The sequence below is a fragment of the Scomber japonicus genome, chromosome 10 (genome assembly GCF_027409825.1).
Source record: "Scomber japonicus isolate fScoJap1 chromosome 10, fScoJap1.pri, whole genome shotgun sequence".
In the NCBI taxonomy this organism is placed as follows: domain Eukaryota; kingdom Metazoa; phylum Chordata; class Actinopteri; order Scombriformes; family Scombridae; genus Scomber; species Scomber japonicus.
In genome coordinates, this window is record NC_070587.1 from 32,327,668 (window position 1) to 32,352,188 (window position 24,521).

General features: G+C 35.9%; 1 protein-coding gene across 2 annotated transcripts in view; it reads right to left on the bottom strand.

Moving 5' to 3' along the window:
• plekhf2 (pleckstrin homology domain containing, family F (with FYVE domain) member 2) overlaps positions 1-20,448 on the bottom strand; it is a 23,965-nt gene extending 3,517 nt beyond the window's left edge. The window contains exons 1-2 of one of the 2 annotated variants that reach the window (XR_008321883.1): positions 20,373-20,409; positions 2,122-2,185 (exon numbers count right to left, since the gene is read on the bottom strand). The gene's annotated coding sequence lies outside the window, so the exon portion shown is untranslated. Of the gene's footprint in view, positions 1-2,121; positions 2,186-20,372 lie in introns of those variants that run through there. The other variant, XM_053327484.1, reaches the window with a different exon arrangement.
• Between the last annotated feature and the right edge of the window lie 4,073 nt (positions 20,449-24,521).

A 24,521-nucleotide genomic window follows, 5' to 3' on the forward strand; every position in this document is an offset into this window, starting at 1 on the left:
ACCCCCAAAAACCACAGAAGAAGAAATATATAAACACTGATGCTCGTCTTCCTCACTAAAGTTTCTGAGCATCAATTAAATAAAATAAAAGTCAATAAATGAACCTTTACGAGTGAATTTTAGTAGAAAAGTTCCCTCGCTGTTGTGTTTCTGATTCAGTCTCGCAGTGTCACTTTAACTTCCTGATACTCTCACTAAAAGGAGCAGTTCAACATTTTAGGAAATATCTGCTTTCTTGTAGAGACTAATGTGAGAAGTTTGAAACCATTAACTAAAGACAGACACTTTAATTCTGCAGCAGTACATAAAGGAAAAAGTGTTGATTTCTTTCATTTCTGCTAAAAAAAAAAGAATGAATAATAAGAGAAAAGGAAAGAAAAGAAAAGTGGTGTTTCCTGTAAACAGAGAGTGAATATCCAGCTCTAATATGAGCTGAACCTCCAGCAGCTCCACAACTGGGAGGAAAGAATGAGTCAGAGAGAGAGAGAGAGAGAGAGAGAGAGAGAGAGAGAGAGAGAGAGAGTAGAAGAGAGAGAGAGAGAGAGAGAGAGAGAGAGAGAGAGAGAGAGAGAGAGAGAGAGAGAGAGAGAGAGAGAGAGAGTAGAAGAGAGAGAGAGAGAGAGAGAGAGAGACAGACTCATACATACACTCACTTACACACACACACACACACAGAGTGTAAAAGAGAGAGACAGAGAGGCGATGACAAAGATGGAGAGAGCCGTGACAACAAGGACGGCCATTTATCCTGGAGGGTTGATGTGAGGGCAGATGTGTCGGGTGAGGAAGAGGAAGAGGAGGAAGAGGAGGAGTTGTATATTTCTGACTTTAAAGCTGCTCGTCTCGTATCATGATGTAGAAAACATCTCTTCTCTACTTGATCTAAATCAGATATAAAACATGTGACAAAAGTTTTCCCCTTTTTCATTATTTATTTATCATCAACACTGCTCTCGTTGCATATTGAAGACAAATAACTATAATAATCATGGGTCCAAAATGTTGGATATGATCAGAACTAGAGCCTGACTGATACTAGACTTTAGGAGCCGATGCCGATATTTGGGAGTGAAAAAAATGACAATATCACCAAGAGACCTTTGCCTCTCCCACTAACTGTCCAATAAAAGGTGAAAAAGCCAAAAAAATATATATATATATTAAAAAAAAAAATCCAGCCCTAAAAGAGAAACTACAGGTTAGAGGAAAATAATGTTTAATGTGTTTTATGCGGCCCACCAATTAAGACTATGGGCCACCTGACTCTATATAATTATAATAAATATTGTATATATAATATATTATTTATAGGTTATTATGTTATTATTTAAAATGGATAAAATTGGATGTGGAAAATTAACGATGTTAATAAATCCAACTTTTTCTGGAGGTACTTGAATGCATCACATCACCCTGTTATCATGCTGCTCAGCTGTGAGAGGACTATAAAGCAGATTTATTTCACACTGAAGCGTTTTACTTTATGTTTTTATGTTTTTATGATTAAAAGATGACGAACTTTGCACCCGGTCGAGTTTTCAGAGCCGCCAACGAAACAACACGACAACAGCTGCTGAACAGAAACCGGATCAGTGTTTGATAACAGAGAGATACTACTGGAGAGCGACCCCGAACACAACACGTCTGCACAGCGGATTACACACACACACACACACACACACACACACACACACACACACACACACACACACACACACACACACACACACACACACACACACACACACACACACACACACACACACACACACACACACACACACACACACAGAGGACGGACGCAGATAAAAGGATTAGAGGTTAATCTGCAGAGAGAGGTGACGAGCCAACGTTCACACCTGTTAACAAAGTTCAAATTGGATTTTACAGAAAACAGAAAAACAGAAAACAAGTTACATAAAATAAAATCTGCCTACTGAAAATATTACATGTGTTGCACTTATTGTTATTACTGCTTATTATCATTATAACAACAAAAATATGGCACGTATGCATCAAAATCAGCATCATATTTACTTTTAATTGCCGATATTCCCAGTTTATCGGTAAATAAGACACAATTCGCCGGTGTCAGAGGCCGTTGCCGTGGTTACTTGCGGTCGGATGGTCGGACTCAGACAGTTGAAGCTTTGAGTGATTCACATTTCAGCAGCCAGCAACAAGTCTGAGCCGGATTATAAAGAGAGAGAAGTCTATCATCAGATGCTTCAGACAAGACTTTAAACTGTCTGAAACAAGCTGCTGCTGCTGCTGGAGAGAGAAGATCCTGCTTTAATGTGAAAGAAAAAGAAACTTAACCTTCCTGTTGTCCTCAGGTAAAGGAGGGACAGAAGGAAGGACAGGAGTAAGGAGGAAAAGAGGAAGGAAGGAAGGAAGGAAAGAAGGAAGGAAGGAAGGAAGGAAGGAAGGAAAGGAGTAAGGAGGGAGGGAGGAAATGAGTAAGGATGACAAGAGAAAGGGATTTAGGAGGGAAGGAAGGAAGGAAGGAAGGAAGGAAGGAAAGGAGCAAGGACGAAAAGAGGAAGTTATTTAGTAGAGAAGGAAGGAAGGAAGGAAGGAAGGAAGGAAAGAAAGGAGTAAGGAGGGAGGAAAGGAGGAAGCAATGAAGGAAAGGAGTAAGGAGGGAGGGAGGAAGGAAAGGATGGGAAGAGGAGGGAGCAAAGAAAGAGGGAAGAAGAAAGGAAAGAAGGAACAGTCAAAAGAGATGGGGTCAATTTGACCAGGTAGGACGACACAAGGGTTAATGTTGTTTCAGTTTTATGATATAGGATGTGAACATTTTAAAGCTTAAAGTATAGTGCTGGGTGGTATGACCAAAAATGTATATCACAGTATTTTTCAAAATAAAAGCGGTTTCACGGTATTTTTTTCCCTGCATAATCAGCTGTTCACAACATCTTCTACTAGATGAGAGAGGAACTACTACTCTACTGCAGTAGATTGATTTAGGACCAGGCGGGGAGTTCTGGTCCTCTGAAATGAGGCCAACGTGGATATCAAAAGACCACCAGGGGGCGACCGTCTCTATACAAGTCAATGGAGAATTCACCAACTTCTCACTTGATTTCTAACCTCAGTAAACGTTTTCAAAATGTGTTTATGGTCTCAATCGCTAGTTTAAAGCCTTCTTCAATGCAGTATGATGTTCATTTGGGACATTTTGGCCTCCCTGATTTTATATGTGACGATAAAGCAGGGTATGCATTAGGGCGTGGCTACGTCCTGATTGACAGGTTGATTGTATATATATATATATATATATATATATATGTATATACATATACAAACACACACACACACACACACACACACACACACACACACACACACACACACACACAGAGGTATATACAGGTATATATATGTATACCGGTATACCGCCCAGCACTAGCTTAATATATCCAAATGTGGCACTTTAATGTTTATTTACCATAAAAACCAATGTATAAGACACACCTGTAACGCAATATATTTTAATTAAAAAAGACAGAGGTTTGATCTTCATATAATTATAGGATGTAAAAGGCTCCACATTAAGAACAATAACTATAACTATAACCATAATGATGTGAGCGTCTACTTATGAACTATACCGTCCTATAAACAACAGTGTTAAGCAGCGCTGCACACATGAAAATAGAGCCGTTAATTCTGTTTGTTGTGTGTTGATCAGAAGTATTTCAGACACTAGCTGCTGTGATGTTTCAGTATTTACAGACCAAACTGATGCTGAAGTGTGACTCAGCTGCAGTAGATCTATTTAAACACAGCTACAGCTCTGATGAAGAGTTTTTAGGACTCAGTGAGCAAACAGCTACACACTGTATTAAATATGTAAAGTTACTGTAATCTTTTAAAAGGTTTAATTGAAACTCAGTCAAACATGAACACATCATTACCGAACCATTAACCATTAACCCAACGCACTGTTTCAGGTGTAATATGTGTGTTTTATTGTGTTTCTAATAAAAGTAAACTGAGAAAGTTTAGGAGTATAAACATATGTGTTTATAAATGAATGGATGTGTTAATAATAGTGTTTTTCCCGCGTCTCAGTCTGCCGTTCATATTCTTGTATTTGAGGTGGGATCAATGAATGTCAATCAAATGCTTCTGTACACTACTGGACAAACTTACAGCCAATCATATTAACGATACACAATGACATATTCAGAGCCTGTAGGGAGCAGCCATAGACTGTATAGAAGAAATGGACGTAACATCCGTGACGTCACCCATTGGTTTGTGGACTGCTGCTCGGAAGCCAATAGTTTAGAATCTAGGCAGCGCCATCTTGAAAATTTCAGGTGCATGCTGGGAAAAATAAAAACACAGATATTACTTATATGGGCATGAGGCGGGGCCATGGGCGGAGCGGGGAGGTTGCTATGGTTACAAGGGCTGGATCTCTGGAAAGAAGTGGAATCTCGTTGGAATGAGTGTATGGGTTTACTCAGACTAGTTTTTCCCAGCATGACACCCCTAAAACCAGACTACGACTTATACACTGGGTTTCACAGTAAATGTCTGGTTGAGCTCAGAAATATAAATTATATTTTAGTCTTTTGTGATTTAATATGAATGAAAGTAATCGTGTTAAATCAGCTCATATCGTCTTATATCGATTGCTGCCTCCTGAATCCAATCACACTCACATCATGTCGGCAAACATCGAATCTTTGTCAGTTTTAATCGATATATTATATTGTATTGTAAAGAAACTTCCTAAAATACACTCAAAGTTATATCAATCTATAAATGTGTCACACTCAAACACTCACTTCTCTTTCAGGAAACAATAATATATGCTTTAAAGTTTGACTCTGTAGTTAAACTTAGTGTAATATGTCTACTTTAGGTTTCACAGCTCTAACCGGAGGGGAAACGTTCAATTAGAGGATTTCAGGCTTCAAACAGGTTTGTGAAACACCTGAGAGACCCAGTGACAGAGAAATGACCTGAGAAATGACACGCAGGAGGGTTTTTCTCTGCTCACACTAATCTGTTCCCGACCCCTTTAAAAAAAACTGGTTATCGTACTCTGTCAGACCGGTCCGCTGGTACGCAGGAAGTGGAAATAGCTTTTTATTATCCGCTCTTCAACAGCCTCAAATCACATTAACTCTGCTCTCAAAGAGTCCTCAGAGGGGAAGTATCAAAGGAGCAGAGAACAGATTAAAAACCACAAGTTCAGGTTAATAATCAGAGTAATAACAGAGCAAACCCCACCCCCCCCCAAATGACAAATGACAGCTCAGCTACAGGGAGACATCGCCATGCACGCTCTTATTCTGAAAGGTCAGCTTTGTGAGTGTAAAACTAACCGTAAAAAGGGAATAATTACGTTAAAGGTCCCAAAATATCTCTCACAGTACAGATACAGCAAAAACACACACACACGTATACACACACACACACACACACATATACACACACAGGCCTGTCACAATAATTATTGACTTATAGTACAATAACGTAATTATCAAGATTATCGTGTCTATATATCAACTTATCGTACAATAACGTAATTATTGACATCATGACATCTATATATTGACTTATCGTGTAATTATATATTATTAACATCGTCACATCTGTGTATCAACTTACCGTACAATAACGTTATTAATCAGCATCATCACGTATATATATACTTATCGTACAATAACGTTATTATCAACATCGTGTCTACATATCGACTCATCTTACAATAACGTAATTATCAACATCGTGTCTACATATCGACTTATTGTACAATAACGTTATTATCAACATCGTGTCTACATATCGACTCATCTTACAATAACGTAATTATTAACATTGTGTCTATATATCGACTTATTGTACAATAACGTTATTATCAACATCGTGTCTACATATCGACTTATTGTACAATTACGTAATTATCAACATCTTCTTGTCTATATATATCGACTTATCATACAATTACGTAATTATCAACATCTTCTTGTCTATATATATCGACTTATCATACAATAACGTAATTATCAACTCTGTGTCTTCATATCGACTTAGATATTATTTCTGAGACAATATGTCGTCCAATAAAAGTAGTTATCGTGACAGTCCTAACGACATATATACACACGTATATTTGGCTTCTTAAATGTGATGATGTGAATATTATCTAGTTTCTTTTGGGTTGTGGACGGTTAGTTAGGGCGTATTCACACCTGCCTTGTTTGGTTCGGACCAAACCAAAAAAATCGCTGGTGCGGACCTTTTGGGCTGGTGTGAACACAAACCATCGAGCTCTGGAGCGGACCAAACAGTCGGACCGAGACCCAGTCGGTGAGGTGGTCTCGGTTCGCTTCCAAACGGACCAAAGCTTTTTGTCCAATGATTGAACGATCTTTGCACACATGTGGGTTTGTTGACAAATTCTGGCCCACTTGCGAAAAGCGCAATGTGAACAGGAACCGCACCAAACCAAAAAAGAAACATTGTATTTTGGTCCGGACTAAATAAGCGGACCAAAGGACTTTCCTGGTGTGAATACGCCCTAAGTTCACACGAGGACTTTAAGAACAATTTTGACCATTTTCTGACATTTTATAGCACAAACTATTTGATTAATTGAGAAAAATGATCCAGTGAAAAGAATCGTTAGCTGTAGCTTTACAGTTTTTCTCTATTGCCAAAACACAAAACCCAGTACTCTAAACCAAATGACCAGTTGCCTAAACACATTTAGTAAAACTACCCCCCTTTTGCCACAACCACAAACACAATTCACCTGTAGACACTGTTCACAAAACCCATCCCCTTTTCCTCAAAACTCTAAACATATTTTGCCGTGCTAAAACACATTTTGCATATAACTCTGCTCCAATATGCATTGTGAAGCTCATGTGATGCAAAATGCTACCCACAATCAGCAAAACTTGAACACAATGAACATACCTGGGGTCAATCAGTAAACACAACGACTCATAATTGAAAACACCTATTGCAAATGATGTGACCACACCTATATAAGTCAGTGCAATTTGCTGAAGGTTCAAAAACAAAAATGGATGATCAGGACAGAAGAAGAGGAGTTCGTGTCAGAGGAGGGAGAGGAGTTCGTGTCAGAGGAGGGAGAGGAGTTCGTGTCAGAGGAGGCAGAGGAGCGGGCCGAGGAGGGAGAGGAGCAGGTCGAGGAGGGAGAGGAGCAGGCCGAGGAGGGAGAGGAGCAGGTCAAGGAGGGAGAGGAGCGGGCCGAGGAGTGGGCCAAAGAGGGCGAGAAGCAGTCCAAAGAGGAGCAGGCCAAGGAGGGAGAGGAGAAGGAGGGCAAGCAAGACAACGCATTTTCATTACAGATGAAATGAGAGCAACAGTCATTGACCACGTCATTGTCCACGGCATGACATGACTCATTTTTGCATTGAGTTGTGATATTACTGCATTTTCTGCATTATGTAACTATTCCCATGAAATGCACACATCTATAGTAAATGCCCAAAACATATTTGAGAATAAATAAGGGTTGCTCAAATGCAGCCTGGCAGTTGTGAAACTATGGAGTTAGATTTGTTTCATAATGTTGTGTGTGTGCAGATCGACAATCTGTGTGTAAATGTGTAATCTGTAAATATAAACACCTTCCACAAATACAAAAAAAAGATTTGTATACTCACAAAAATATTTTGCAAATATAAAACGGATCTGCAAATACACAAACAAATTCCACAAATATAAAAAATGCATTAAATTAATTTTGTGAACTCAGTTTTTATTTGTGAATCGAAAAAACATTTGTGGATCTCAGTTCTACGCTTGTGGATTTGCTTTTTACACACACGGAGTTTTGAAACAAACTTTCCGCCGGTCCGAACGAAAATCCACTCGTATCACTCGGCTATTTTCGGATAGCAAGTGATCGCCTACTGGTGACGTCATTTCCGCATATCAAAGTAAGAGCACGCAGTCTTTCTATGAGCTTTTTAAAATGTTTATCAGCGATAAGTGACGTGCATTCATGGTTTCATGTTAATGTCATACAGTGATTATTAGTGTGTTTATTTGTTCTATGTATATTATCTAGCACACACTTTCATATACATTTCTGTTTGAGTATGAAAGGCATCAACATTCAGCTCTCTAAAACGGTGGCTTGGCTGCTGCTAAGCAGTTATCAGCCACCTCATCCTTTATATTTTTCATGTATTCTTTCAGATGGGTAAAAGTCACAACACACTTCATCTTATTAGTAGTGTACTCTTACTAATGTAGTTCTAATGTCTATGTGTAAGCATTCATATTGCAGGCTGGGAGAACGAACAGGGTGCAGGATTTTATACATTGCAAATATGATTAAGATGCATTGTAAATAGACCAGAAGTCATAACAATCCAACCTGTAAAGAGGGCCCCTGTAGAAGATGCTTGTGACTGACATCCAGACATCTCTTCACAACCTTTCAATACTAGTGTAATCAGTAGAAAATTATGGGGTTTAAGATTTAGACATTTTCAGCACAGCATTTAAAAGACATTTTTTATCGTTAAACAATAATAAAAATAATAATAATAATGATAATATATTTTGCATTTGTATTCATTCTGTTTTATGAATAACTGTGTTTATTTATTTATTTATTTATTATTATTGTTTAACGATAAAAATTGTCTGAACATTGCCCACAAGCATCCTGGTGCCTTTCATACTCACACAGAAATGTATATGAAAGTGTGTGCTAGATAATATACATAGAACAAATAAACACACTAATAATCACTGTATGACATTAACATGAAACCATGAATGCACGTCACTTATCGCTGATAAACATTTAAAAAAGCTCATAGAAAGACTGCGTGCTCTTACTTTGATATGCGGAAATGACGTCACCAGTAGGCGATCACTTGCTATCCGAAAATAGCCGAGTGATACGAGTGGATTTTCGTTCGGACCGGCGGAAAGTTTGTTTCAAAACTCCGTGTGTGTAAAAAGCAAATCCACAAGCGTAGAACTGAGATCCACAAATGTTTTTTCGATTCACAAATAAAAACTGAGTTCACAAAATTAATTTAATGCATTTTTTATATTTGTGGAATTTGTTTGTGTATTTGCAGATCCGTTTTATATTTGCAAAATATTTTTGTGAGTATACAAATCTTTTTTTTGTATTTGTGGAAGGTGTTTATATTTACAGATTACACATTTACACACAGATTGTCGATCTGCACACACACAACATTATGAAACAAATCTAACTCCATATGAAACTGTAAAAAGAACAGTCTCACACTGTGAAAATTGTGTTTTCAATTTTTTTGGTAATGTGGTTAATGATGCTCAGTAGTGTTTACATTTTTGCAGGCCTTGAGTGGTATTTTGGTGTCAGAGTTTGCTTTTGAGCATATGAGCATCTGTTTTGGTGTGATGAGTTTGCTTTTGAGCATATGAGCATCTGTTTTGGTGTGATGGGTTGGTTTTGAAAAGAAACAGTGAGGTTTAGTGTACGTAGCTTTAGAAAAGTGTTTTGTGTTTAGAGTTTTGTGAAAAGTGAGGGCAGTATCGTGAAATGTGTTTAAGCAATAGAGAAAAACTGTAAATCAAAACTGTAACTGTATAAAGGTTACAAACTGGAGGGAAGAGCCATCACCATGCTCGCTCTTATTCTGAAAGGTCAGCTTTATGACTGTTATATTGACAGCAAAAATGAAATAATTACATTAAAAATTACCCAATATATCTCTCACAAATCAAACACAGCAGACATATATGTGGTTAGTCAATCTGTGACTGTATGAAAGTTACAAGTCGTAGGATCTGATTTTTTTTCTCTTTCTGCTCAAAATTGGAGGGAAAACACCTTTTTTTTCAGAAATTTGCAAATATCAGAACTCAAAAGGCAGCTGTTAGTTTCGATTTCAGGGTGTGGTGCTAAAATAAAACGCTTGCTCAACAATTTATCATTACAAAACGTTAGTGCTGAGTATCAGGACTGCAGGGGATTTTATTTTGGAGGGGGTTTGGATACTGTTATCTAGTAATAGTTTCAGTTTTTTGTTTTGATTTTATTGTTGCCCTGATCTCGCGTCTTTAGCAGCAGCAGCAGGTTTCAGGTTGGATTTAGCCGACCGTTCATACATTCATACAGGTTCAAACAGATTAAGAGAACGAGTCGAGGCGATTTGGAGATCTGATTGATGAAACGTGTTAAAACGTGCAGAGGATTTCCACCCAGCAGTCCGAGTAACCATCAAGGTTCACAGAAATCTCTTTGAGTCTGTAGCTCGACTAAACGTTAAAATCAATACACACAACAACAAATCTGACTCAAATTGTGTGTGAAAGCTGTCAAGAAATAAAAAATAAAAACCCCCCTTCTTCAATCTTTCTTTTCCTGTTTGTGAGAGAGTCTGCTGTGTTTTCCTGCCACAAAACTGCTTTGTGCCAACCACAAGAAAACAAACACCTTGCACACTTTACGGAGCTTTATTATAATGAGTTTCTGCTCGTTGTTTAGCTTTATGGTTCTTTATATTTCAGCAGCAAACAAGCAAACAGACACAGTTATCTGAAGACTAGCTGGTGGACATAATGGAGTATTTAGATGTTTCCCTCAGGAGCTGGTGGAGAGTAAAAACAGAGCTAAAAGAGAGAGAATATTAGACTTTATATTCAGTAGGTTGGACAGAAACACAATGAACTAGTGATGATAATGAGTGATAATGAGATGATGTAACTCAGCGTCCAATTGGTGTAACCACTATTTTCTTTCATAAAAATCTGATTATATAAAAGGGAAATGAATGTGAACTAAAATGTGAGATAAATATAATCCACTTTTAGCAATGCAACACTATGGTTTATAACAAATTTTACACAATTTATCAACATTTATTTTGAAAAAAATGGTTGGTTTTAGGATATATCGTGCTCAATATTGACAAAACACTTTAAAATTTAAAAGGAACTAATGAATGATAATAGGTCAATGATGTGATGTAACTCAGCGTCCAATTGGTGTAACCTGTATTTTTTTATTCTCATTATATACAGGAAAAAAATTGGGAACTAAAATGTGAGATAAATATAATGTTAATGTAGAAATGTTTCTTCTAAGTAATTATCAGTATATGTCCACTTAAATACACTGTAGGTGATAAAATATTTGATATTTATCATTCTTTTGTGGTTACACCATTTGACATTTTCAGGAGCATTCAGTCTTACTTTTGGTAAATGGTGCAAATGTCATTTCAAATGATATAAAACCAATTAGTAGTAGTAGTAGTAGTATTACTATAAATGGTAGTAGTAGCAGTAGTAGTAAGATTGTAACTAGTGTCTGATGTTTTATTGATCAAATGATTCATTGCTCAATCATAAAAATAAGTGTTAGTTGCAGCTCTAGAGTCAGTATCAGCTGTTATTTCTTATTAAATACACAATAGATCAATATTTAAGTATCAGATCAGAGCTGATATTGGCACCATGAATTTGATCCATACGTCCATAATAATCTAAATTACTGATGATTATTATATTTCTCTGCTGATCAACAGATTGTTTCAACTCAACATCAAACCAAACAAATCTCTTCAGTAATCTGAGTTTAACTGTTATGTGATCTGATTCGCTCCGAGCTGCAGTCTGACAGCGTCTACGGCACAACTACACATTTAAATACACAATTAAACACACTTAAAATCTATAAATGAGACTCATATTATTTTAAAAACGTGATCAGAGTGATTTCACAGTATATCAGGAAGCTGGTTGGCTGGTAAAAAACCTTCCAAGGAATAAATTATAAAGATTTAGTCGCCAGCGTCACCTGTCAAGAGCGAAGATATTTCCTGGTTTGTGGTTTGAGAACACACACACACACACACACACACACACACACACACACCATATAAGCTCAGTGTGTTAAAAACGGGACTGACAGGACGGCATTTCAGAGGAATGTGATCTGAACAGGCCGCCATCTGTTTCCCTCATTGTGCTCTCTCTGTGTGTGTGTGTGTGTGTGTGTGTGTGTGTGTGTGTGTGTGTGTGTGTGTGTGTGTGTGTAGCAACCCTTTAACACAAACAACACGACAGGTAGCAGAAGAGTTCAGGGCCTGACTGACTTCTGGTTTCTGGTTTTACTCTGACATTTTAAAAAGCACTTCCAGCTCTCTGTGTCACTTTGGAAACTCTAATTTTAAAAACAAAAATCATTATTATTAACTTTTCCATCTTTTTGAAGGAAACACTGGTAAAAACTTGTGATTGAACACTTTAGGCTCCTGCTGTTCAAATCAGATGTTCAGAACGTTTCTCTCCGCAGGTGAAGAAAATAAAAAAACAAAACTTTCACACCTTTTATTTAAAAACGTTCCACAGAGGGAAACAGTGTGATGCTGCTGTGGTTTGACGCCTCCACCTCTTCTTCCTCTTCTTTAAAAGGTTTTTTATTCTTTCTATTTTTTAGATGTGGAGCAGACAGAAGACAGAAGATGTGCTACAAAATGTTTATAATTATTAATCATTAAAAACAATTATTTATCTTCTGCTGTGAGTTGTTTTACTAGTTGTAGCAGCTGATAACGTAATAATGCTTCCTGTTTTTTAATGTAATAAGTCGATTAACGTAATCATTTATCACGTATTATTAGCTCAGGACTTTTATTACGTTATTGGTAAATTATTACGTTATTGGCTCAGGACTTTTATTACCTTATTGGTAAATGATTACGTTATTGGTACATTTTTGTTATTGCTCAGGACTTTTATTACGTTATTGGTAAATTAGAAAATGGGCATAATGATTACGTTATCGGCCGTTATAACGTTATCCGCTGCTATCGTTAGTCAATCAGACTAATTAAACTATTTGAAACTGTCACTTTTAGCTTAACGACTTGTAATAATGATCGTTCTTTTTCACATTTTATTGACAATTGACAAAAAAATTCAACATAATTCAACGTTTAATGATTTAACGTGTGTTTGCCATGCTACAATAACAGTTACATCACATCTATTGATCTATTGATCATCTTATTAATTGGCGACTATTTTAATAATCTAATAACTATTTTAATAATTTTGATGTCTCTAGGCTCTCAAAAGTCTCAATATGCTTCTTTACGTGGTAAATTAATTATAATACAGTGTTTATAAGTATTCACCCTTCTATTGCTTTCATAAATGGAATAGTCAATATAATTTGGTTTTTTTGACAATAATTTTGAAAAAAACCCTCTTTAATGTCAAAGTGAGAACAGATTTCTACAAAGTAATGTTGATTAATTAAAAATATATAATGTAAAATAAATGATTATATAAATATTCTCCCCAACCAGTTGGTACTAGAGACCTCGGCACTGTTAATTTAATAATGTTTTTACAGTGAAGGATATTTTCTGGTGTTTTATAGACTAAATAAGTATCTTCCACTTTTATAAATATTAAAATATGATGAGTCATCAGTGCTGAAAGACACAGATGCTGCTGAGTTATTTACATACAGATGTGCTGAACTTCCTGTTATGTATTGAGCGTTTCCACTTCAGCAGATAAGAGTTTCTATTATTAGAGAATATCAAGTTTGTTATGCAACTTCCTTCTTTCCTTCTTCTTTTTTTTACTCCTTTTAAGTTTTTTTTATTCGTCACTGCTGGAGATTTGCCTAAAAGTCAGATTTGTCTGTTAAAATGTGACTAAGAACAATATGGGAGCGTATCTGCACCTTAATTTAATCATGCAGACTGGAATAAAAATGAGCAATAGGTAATTTAATAAGTGGCAGTGTGCAGTTTTAATGATCTCAATGAAAATTTAATTAATTAAATTCTATAATTGCCATGAAGTTCTTGCACTTTTATTCTAAATGGAAATTTAATGTGTAATTAATAGCGATGTGATGAGACTTTGTGCCACGAGATGATGCAGAAAGTTAAATTAGTCACATTACCAAATAAACCACAATATATAAGAATGCTGTTGTATTTGTGTGACATAGGATTTGTGTAATTTACTTTTATAAGGCAGCACAGGACCAGAGTTACTGAGGATTTCCACCGGGTCCGTCAGGTTTAGCTCCGTCCTCTGCCCGGCGTCAACTCACACCGGGAGCGTTACAGCAGCGGAGCTCTAGGAGAGAAATCTGCCTTTTAAAATGAAGTTGCACTGCTAATACAGTAATTACGGCAGCCCAATCAAATCTGAATGAGTGCCTTTAGTCTACCGTAATTACTGTAGTAGCAGCACAACTAAACTGCACGATTTTGTTAACTTGCTCAATTTTGGTTGATTTGGTACTATTCTTTGATTTTTGTGCTGATGTCATGTGTCAGTAGCTACGTAGCTAGATGGAGTCTTTATCTGTCTGTTTTATTCCTGTTTGTTGCTGAAATACGATCGGGAGGCTGCACGGGTTGTTTTATTTTGAAAGATGGAAGTTTTATTATGCCGATTCTGTGTCTGACTTCCTGTCTGGTGCAATCTGCTCTGTTGAGCTTGTCGCGAGTTAGAAACAGCTCCGTCAAAAATAGAAATGCTGCCTAATGATAGCACTGCTGAGACACTGCTGACACGCTGCTGACGACGAAAATCTAAATTCAAACATGTTCTTCATATTCTATAAACAGTGAAATAGTGTTTATGAATGTCTTTTTTACATTATATTAGGATTAATCAAACGTATTAATGACTGTAGGGAAATGTATGAATGTGAATTAGGGTAGAGACTAATTATGGGTCAGAATATGAACAGTATGTAAAGGGTTAACCCAAAATAATTATACAAAGTGATGATTGCATCACCACTTAGCCACTAACACTAAACCCTTAAAACAGAGAATTTTTGGCTCCTTAGCTTTTAATAAATGAAGCGCTCCTTCACTCACAGGTAAGCTCTTTACCTCTGAGGAGGAAGTAACCTGCTCTTCTTCTTCTTCTACTGCTTCTATTGCTGCTGCTGCTCCCTAATCTGCATCCATTTATAAACAGAGACGCAGGATTAACAAACCGGGCGTCGGATTACACAACAAGTCTCAGACCAAAACACATCCTGTATTCAGAGAGTGAAAGGAGGAGGAGGAAGAGGAGGAGGAGGAGCAGGAGGAGGAGGAAGAGGATGAAGAGGATGAAGAGGAGAAGGAGGATGAAGAGCAGGAGGAGGAGAAGGAGGATGAAGAGGAGGAGGAGGAGGAGGAGAAGGAGGAGGAAAAGGAAGAAGAGGAAGAGGAGGAGGAGGAAGAGGAGGGTTAGGGTTAAGATGGTGCATTTATTTCTGCCTCGCCTTCTTTCAGCAGAAGAAGAACAAGTTTGACCACGCTGCTGCTGACACACACACACACACACACACACACACACACACACACACACACACACACACACACACACACACACACACACAAAGACTGTAACACACACACAAAGACTGTAACACACACACAAAGACTGTAACACACACACAAAGACTGTAACACACACACACACACACACACACACACACACACACACACAAAGAGGAAGTAGATAAAGCACGAGGCTGGTTCACCTGTTTGGGAAACTTTCACCTCGAGACCAGAAACTTTTCCTGAAGTCACTGAGCAAGAAGATTTAAAAGTTTTAAATCCTTCATTTAAATCTATAATCTATAATTAAATGATTTTATTTCCTGATTTCAGTCCTGGAGGAAACAACTCTGTGAGAATCACTTCTGAGGCTTTTAGTTTTGGGTGAAGATATTTTACTGTAATGCAGCTTTAAAACCAGGAAAAGAACTCTGATGACATCATTGCGATATTACGATATCCTAACTCTAAGATGATATTTAGTCTCATATCATGATAGATATAATTTTAATATATTGCCTTAAGCAGCTCCTTCATTCCCTCTGCAGTCAGACTACGATGCTGCACTTTGATTTGCACTTTAAGGTCTTTGTTGGTTTTTTTATGTTGTTTTTCTCATGTCCTTTTCTTTTTGAGCTGCTGTAGCCATGAATCTTTCCCACTGAGGGATCAATACAAAAGTTTATCTTCATCGTTCTCTTTAGAAATACTACAATTGTATGTATCCATCCATCCATCCATCCATCCAGTTATCCATCCATTCATCCATCCATCCAGTTATCCATCCATTCATCCATCCATCCAGTTATCCATCCATTCATCCAGCCATCCATTCATCCATCATAGATCTATCCATCCCTTTTACAGTGCTGCATAGTGAATATTATAATTCATACTCATAAGGTAAAACTGAAGTGACATTTATTAAAAGATGATAAAGTTAAAACATTTCAAAATAAACCTGCATTGTTTTGCATTTTGTCACTCTCAGTCAAATAAAACTGATTTTTCCATCATTGAAGTTTAAGTTAAAAAAAAAAGTTTTAATCTCATCTCGTCCTCGTGAGCCGAGCGTATCGTCACATCTGTGTTGTCGCTTAGCAACTATTCAGCTTGGTGTTATTTACCTGTTGCTTTGCGGTTGTTATTACGCAGGTGTAACTCAGAGGTGTGAAGGAAGATGCTCAGCTCAGGAAGAACACAGTTAGTTCATCTCTGCAGCACGAAGAACACACGATAACGAATAATTATCTACTTCTATATTCATCTGTAGCTGATTCATGCATTTATCATCCCTTATAGACGACTAATCATCTAATAGTCAGTTTACCATCACATAGAACTAGAGAAAGCCAGACAGTAAGCTGATGACAGTCATATAGACAGTGAAAGCTGCTGGTGGTGATATCAGTATGAAGATCTGACTCCGTATGAAGCGTCTCATTAACAAAAAGGTCACAAGTTTCACATTAAGAGCTGCAGAGGAAGCGTTGCCTCAGACCTTTATTTCCATTCAAACGCCTCCAAATATGTTTATAAATCAAGTTTATAAAGGACTATACTTCAATCTGCTGCAGTATTAAATGCATCGAATCATAATAAATCTGATGTTCTCTGTTTTTTATTCATGTATCAAACTGCTGCTTTGAGTGAAGCCTCACACTTTAAAGTATCAGCTCACAGTTTAACATCAGGCTTTAAATATCAAAGGTTTCCTGTTGACGCTTCAGAAGCTGCTGACTACGCGGGTCTCTTATCAATTAATCTCTCTGGCTTTTAAAGCAGTAAAAAAAAAACATGTCATAAAATATAACAAACATTTCACTTATAATGACGCACAGTAAGAGTTTGAATGATGGAGGCTGCAATGATCGACTGATTAGGAGATTTTCCATTTTCCTCTCTACAGTTCTAGCTCGGCTCGGCTCGGCACCAGGAACCTTTTCCATTACTATAGGGTTAGGGTCGTCATAGCAACGCTGCGTTAAAACTGCCCTGACTTCGTTTTATATGCGACACAAACACATAAACGATGGAGGCGATGGTGAACTTGCTGATATTTTTTGTGAGATGGGCTGTAATGTCTTAATTCACCGATCCGATCAATGTCGTCATGTTGAAACTTTTTGCAGATGCTCCCGTTGCATAGATTGCAGATGGCTTGTGTTTTATCTGTCTCATTTACTCAGTTCCACACCACTATGTGACTGACAATAAAGTTTTTTGAATCTTGAATGATGAGCTGTCAGATTCAAACAAACATGTCTGTGTTGTGGGCAGACAGATAAAACACAAGCTATTTAACAATCTGGAAAAAAAAGTAGATTTATGATGAATTTCTGCAGCTGTAATAAAAACGAGGTGAAAGGTGAAGAATTCAACATGTTAGTGGATGTAAACGGATAATAAGCTTAACGTTACTGCTGCAAACTCAATGACTCCAAAACCTTAAAGGTACCAACACCAAACCACATAACTCATTTATATTATTGATTATTAATCTGTTAATTATTCTGTCTGTAAAATAAAAGTTATAATTTCCTTTTAATGGACCAAAACCATAAAGTCTCATTTTTTTTAAATTTATTTGACAATGAAAAGTATTAAATTATCACATTTTAGAGGCTGAAATAAGCAGATTTGTGATTTTCTGCTCAAAAATATACTAAAATAATAACTAGATTATCAAAATAGTTGCCAATTAATCAATTAATCACTGCAGCTTTAGTTTCTGCTTTATTAAAAGTCAAAAAATCTTAATGATATTCAGTTTATTGTCATGTATCACAATAAAAGGCATGAAATTATCACATTTGAGAGCAGATTTTTGATTAAATTATCAAAATAGTTACCAATTAATCAGTTAATCATTGCTTTTTCTAGTTTTCTAGTCTAAAATATTCAGTTTACTCTCATATATGACAATTAAAGGCATGAATTAATCGCATTTAAGAGGCTGAAACCAGCTGATTTTTTGCCATTTCGCTTAAAAAATGACTAAAATAATTATTAAACGATCAAACTAGTTGCCAATTAATATATTAATCATTGCATGTCTAGTTTTCTGGACTAAAATCTATATTAAATTCAGTTTACTGTCATATATGATACAGAAAAGCTTCAAATCCTCACATTTAAGATATATATAATACGGTATATATATATATATATACACATATATATTTAAAAAATGACTAAAAGGATTATTTGATGATAAAAAATAGCTGCTGATTAATCAATTAATTGCTTCCTAGTCTGATTAACAGTTTAAAATCTTAGTTTACTATCATATATGATAATATTTGGCATTTTTACCTTTTAAAAAATGAATAAAACGATAATCTGATCATTACAACAGCTTCCTGTTGAGTTTCTGTCAATCAACTAATCAATAAATCAATAAATCACTGAAGCTCTAGTTTTATAGTCTGATCAACAAAAACACAAAAATACTCAGCTTGAGAGGCTGAATCCAGTTGAATTTTTGCAATTTTCCTTTTTTTTTTTAAAAAAAAAAGACTAAATTAATTATTAAATTACCAAAATAGTTTTCCAGTCTGATTATAAGACTACGAGCTAAAAGATAATGAGTTTACTGTCATGTAAAAAGCTGAAAACAGTAAATATTTGGCATTTTCTACTTAAAAACAGACTAAATAAATTATTAAAATACCAAAATAGCTGCTGATTAATCAATTAATCATCGCAGCTCTAGGTTTGTAGTCTGATTATAAGACTACGAGCTAAAAGATACTCATTTACTGTCATAGAAGACACAGAAAAGCTAAATACAACAAATATTTTGCATTTTCTACTTTAAAAAATGACTAAATAAATGTTTAAATCACCAAAATATCTGCTCACTAATCAATTAATCACTGCAGCTCTAGATTTCTAGTCTGATTAACAGTCTAAGAGATAAATTATACTTGTTTAGAATAGTTTACTGTGGTGTAAAAGCTGAAAACTACAATAACAATTTTTAAAACTACCAAAATAGCTGCAGCTCTAGTTTTCTAGTCTGATTAACAGTCTAAGAACTCAATTATATTCAGTTTACTGTCATGTAAGTCACAGAAAAGCTAAAAACAGTAAATATTTGGCATTTTCTACTTTAAAAACAGACTAAAACAATGATTAAAACAATCAAAACAGCCTCTGATTATTACTGTCAGTGACCTAATCTCTTTATCTCTGCAGCTCCACATATAGTCTCACCACATTAAGTCATGTAATATAATGTAACTCTGCTGTAAAACTCAATGCACTTCAATGCAAGTTGCAAGGACAACATGACTTCCCCTTTTTTTTTTATCTCTGTCTGTGACAGTAAGAGTTTCACTGGCAGTCACATTTTTCACACATTCACTTCCACAAAATAACTGAGTCAGGATCTAGTTGAGCTGATGACAGGTTACAGGTGGGTGGGGCCACTTTGCATTGCTTTAAAAAGTGTGTGTAGTGTGTGTTAATGTGTTAATCATACATCCAGGAAAAAAGGGTTGCATAAGCTGTGCAACCCTTAATGGTTAATGGTGCGTTCACAGTCCTCCTCCTAACCCTTGACATAAATAAATAAAACATAATTATTTATAACGTGTACTGGCTTCAAATTGATAACACAAGCTTAGAAGGGTTTATGTTTCTATAATAAATTACTACTTTGTCATAAATCGGGTTTAAAGTGTTTATATTAAGCTTTAAAGTCAAGCCGAGTTTTTGTCCCAGCTTTGGTAAAATTGGTGTTAGCTCAGTTAGCTTTTTTGAGAATAGCCTCCACAAAAAAAGCGACTTTATCAAAAGGTTAAGTCAACACTCCATGAGCGTGTTTAACATTTCAACCAAGCTGTTTGTTTCATCTCACATTAATGAGTTTGATAAAGTTAAAATTAAAAAAAAGGTGAGTTTTATCTTCTTGTGTTAAGTTAGCGAGTTAGCAGCTTTAGCATGCATGAGAAGCTGCAGAGAGGAGAGAGGAGGAAAAAAGTAGCTTTGTAGTAAAGTATGAGAAGAGATATAAGTTTATAAATAGGTGAAAGTGTTTACCCCAGGGGTCTTGTCGTTGGTCCGGTGACTTTGACAGTGACTTGTAGCTCGGTTGTAGTCCAGTTAGTGTGTAAAGCTGTGCCTCCAACTCTCCAGCAGCTCAAACTCTCAAACCGCTCAAAGAAAATACAACAACAATATGGCAGCGCCGAGACGCATTCAGGGGAGGACGGGAGCGTAGGAAAATAGACATGTTTGATTTAGGTTTGGTTTAATTGAGTTTAGTTTGGTTCAATTTAATTTAATTTCGTTTAATCTAGTTTAGTTTGGTTTGGTTTAGTTTGATTTAGTTTAGTTTAATTTAATCTAGTTTAGTTTTAGTTTGCTTTGGTTTAGTTTAGTTAAAACTTAATACAAGTAAGAATAAATAAATAAAGCAATTTCCTACCCAAAAAGTGTAGGCTGTAGCATTTTCTTATAACACCGACCCTTTTTATACCATTCAATAGATCCCAATGTACATTATATATGTATATATATATATATATATACATATAAACATCCCATCACAACATCTATACAATAAGACTAATGAGTCAATAAATCAAGTTCAAGATAAAAGGTAAAGTGAGCAGTGCAGTGTACTAAGAGGCATGTAAGGAAAGATGGGAGGAAGGAAGGAAGGAAGGAAGGAAGGATGGATAGATGGAAGAGAGGGAGGAAAGAAGGAAGGAAGGAAGGAAGGAAGGAAGGATGGAAGGAAGGAAAAGAACATAGGACCAAATTGAACCCCTTGGCGGGCTGCTTCTGGCCCACGGGCCGCATGTTTGACCCCCCATCTAAGGTCTTTTCTTCTTTTGTCATTCTCTGTGACTTGAAACCCGTCAGTCCCGTTTATCTGCTCGGTCCTGAATCAGCAGTCAGTCGTTCTGATTCCTCACAGCAGCGTCCAGAAGCTCCGACTCTTCTTTTCTTTATGTTGTGTCATCTTTATTTTTAAATCTGCAGCATTTTGAGTTTCACCATCAATGAAAAAAGCAGCTGTTATTACTTTCTTCATATTCACCTCCATCCACCTGTCTTTTTCTCCCTCATTGCTCCCATATTCACCCGTTTATCCTCCACCCTTTTTATTGTTTTATCTTCTCCTTTAAATTATGTCTTCAAAAAACCAATTTCAACTGAAAAAATAAGCAGTTAAGTTGTCAGAAAAATACATCAAGTTTGTGCTTGCTGCTCCCAAACTCCTCCTTATATTCACCTCTACTTTCTCTCTTTTCTTTCTCTTTTTTATTACAGGTGAAACTATCTATTCAAGGCCATAAATTTGTAATAAAGCCACACAGTGATAACAGTTTAATAAGAAATGAAGCTTCTGAAACATTCATGAATCTACAAAAAACCTTTCAAGCGAGCAAAGAGTTCGTCTGTCAGTCATTTTAAAGTCAATGTGCAGAATTTTAAACTTTAGAAACGATTAAAACTTCAGTCCTGACTGTGGAACGAGGAGTCTGACGAACTAATCCTCGCTCAAGGTTTCAACAGTGTTTATCTGAGTTTGCCCAGAAGGATCCGCTGACTCATTTATTTCACCAAACTTTAAAGAACGACTCACAAAGAATGAATGAAAAGCTTCAGAAAAAGATATTAAGTGAACCTTGAGGGGTTTTTGTTTGTCAATAACTCAGCGGAAATGCAAAAAGTTGAATCTACTCCACTGACTGCTTTATTATAATAATAATAATAATAATGATGCATTTTATTGAAAGGAAAGATGGAAGGAAGGAAGGAAGGATGAAAGGAAAGATGGAAGGGAGGAAGGAAGGAAGGAAGGAAGGAAGGAAGGAAGGAGGGAAGGAAAGAAGGAAGGACAGATGAAGGAAGGAGGAGAGGGAGGAAGGAAGAAAGGAAGGAAGGAAGGACAGATGGAAGGAAGGAAGGAAGAAAGGAAGGATACTGCATCACTATAATACTGTAGTACTTTTACTGTAATACTGCATACTACATCACTATAATACTGCAGTACTTTTACTGTAATACTGCATACTACATCACTCATAATACTGCAGTACTTTTACTGTAATACTGCATACTACATCACTATAATACTGCAGTACTTTTACTGTAATACTGCATACTACATCACTATAATACTGCAGTACTTTTACTGTAATACTGCATACTACATCACTATAATACTGCAGTACTTTTACTGTAATACTGTATACGACATCACTCATAATACTGCAGTACTTTTACTGTAATACTGCATACTACATCAATCATAATACTGCAGTACTTTTACTGTAATACTGCATACTACATCACTATAATACTGCAGTACTTTTACTGTAATACTGCATACTACATCACTCATAATACTGCAGTACTTTTACTGTAATACTGCATAATGCATCACTATAATACTGCAGTACTTTTACTGTAATACTGCATACTACATCACTCATAATACTGCAGTACTTTTACTGTAATACTGCATACTACATCACTCATAATACTGCAGTACTTTTACTGTAATACTGTATACTACATCACTCATAATACTGCAGTACTTTTACTGTAATACTGCATACTACATCACTCATAATACTGCAGTACTTTTACTGTAATACTGCATACTACATCACTATAATACTGCAGTACTTTTACTGTAATACTGCATACTACATCACTCATACTGTAATACTGCAGTACTTTCACTGTAATACTGCATACTGCATCACTATAATACTGCAGTACTTTTACTGTAATACTGCATACTACATCACTCATAATACTGCAGTACTTTTACTGTAATACTGCATACTACATCACTCATAATACTGCAGTACTTTTACTGTAATACTGTATACTACATCACTCATAATACTGCAGTACTTTTACTGTAATACTGCATACTACATCACTCATAATACTGCAGTACTTTTACTGTAATACTGCATACTACATCACTATAATACTGCAGTACTTTTACTGTAATACTGCATACTACATCACTATAATACTGCAGTACTTTTACTGTAATACTGCATACTACATCACTATAATACTGCAGTACTTTTACTGTAATACTGCATACTACATCACTATAATACTGCAGTACTTTTACTGTAATACTGCATACTACATCACTATAATACTGCAGTACTTTTACTGTAATACTGTATACAACATCACTATAATACTGCAGTACTTTTACTGTAATACTGCATACTACATCACTCATAATACTGCAGTACTTTTACTGTAATACTGCATACTACATCACTATAATACTGCAGTACTTTTACTGTAATACTGCATACTACATCACTCATAATACTGCAGTACTTTTACTGTAATACTGCATACTACATCACTATAATACTGCAGTACTTTTACTGTAATACTGCATACTACATCACTATAATACTGCAGTACTTTTACTGTAATACTGCATACTACATCACTCATAATACTGCAGTACTTTTACTGTAATACTGCATACTACATCACTCATAATACTGCAGTACTTTTACTGTAATACTGCATACTACATTACTCATAATACTGCAGTACTTTTACTGTAATACTGCATACTACATCACTATAATACTGCAGTACTTTTACTGAAATACTGCATACTACATCACTATAATACTGCAGTACTTTTACTGTAATACTGTATACGACATCACTATAATACTGCAGTACTTTTACTGTAATACTGCATACTACATCACTCATAATACTGCAGTACTTTTACTGTAATACTGCATACTACATCACTATAATACTGCAGTACTTTTACTGTAATACTGCATACTACATCACTCATAATACTGCAGTACTTTTACTGTAATACTGCATACTGCATCACTATAATACTGCAGTACTTTTACTGTAATACTGCATACTACATCACTATAATACTGCAGTACTTTTACTGTAATACTGCATACTACATCACTCATACTGTAATACTGCAGTACTTTCACTGTAATACTGCATACTGCATCACTATAATACTGCAGTACTTTTACTGTAATACTGCATACTACATCACTCATAATACTGCAGTACTTTTACTGTAATACTGCATACTACATCACTCATAATACTGCAGTACTTTTACTGTAATACTGTATACTACATCACTCATAATACTGCAGTACTTTTACTGTAATACTGCATACTACATCACTCATA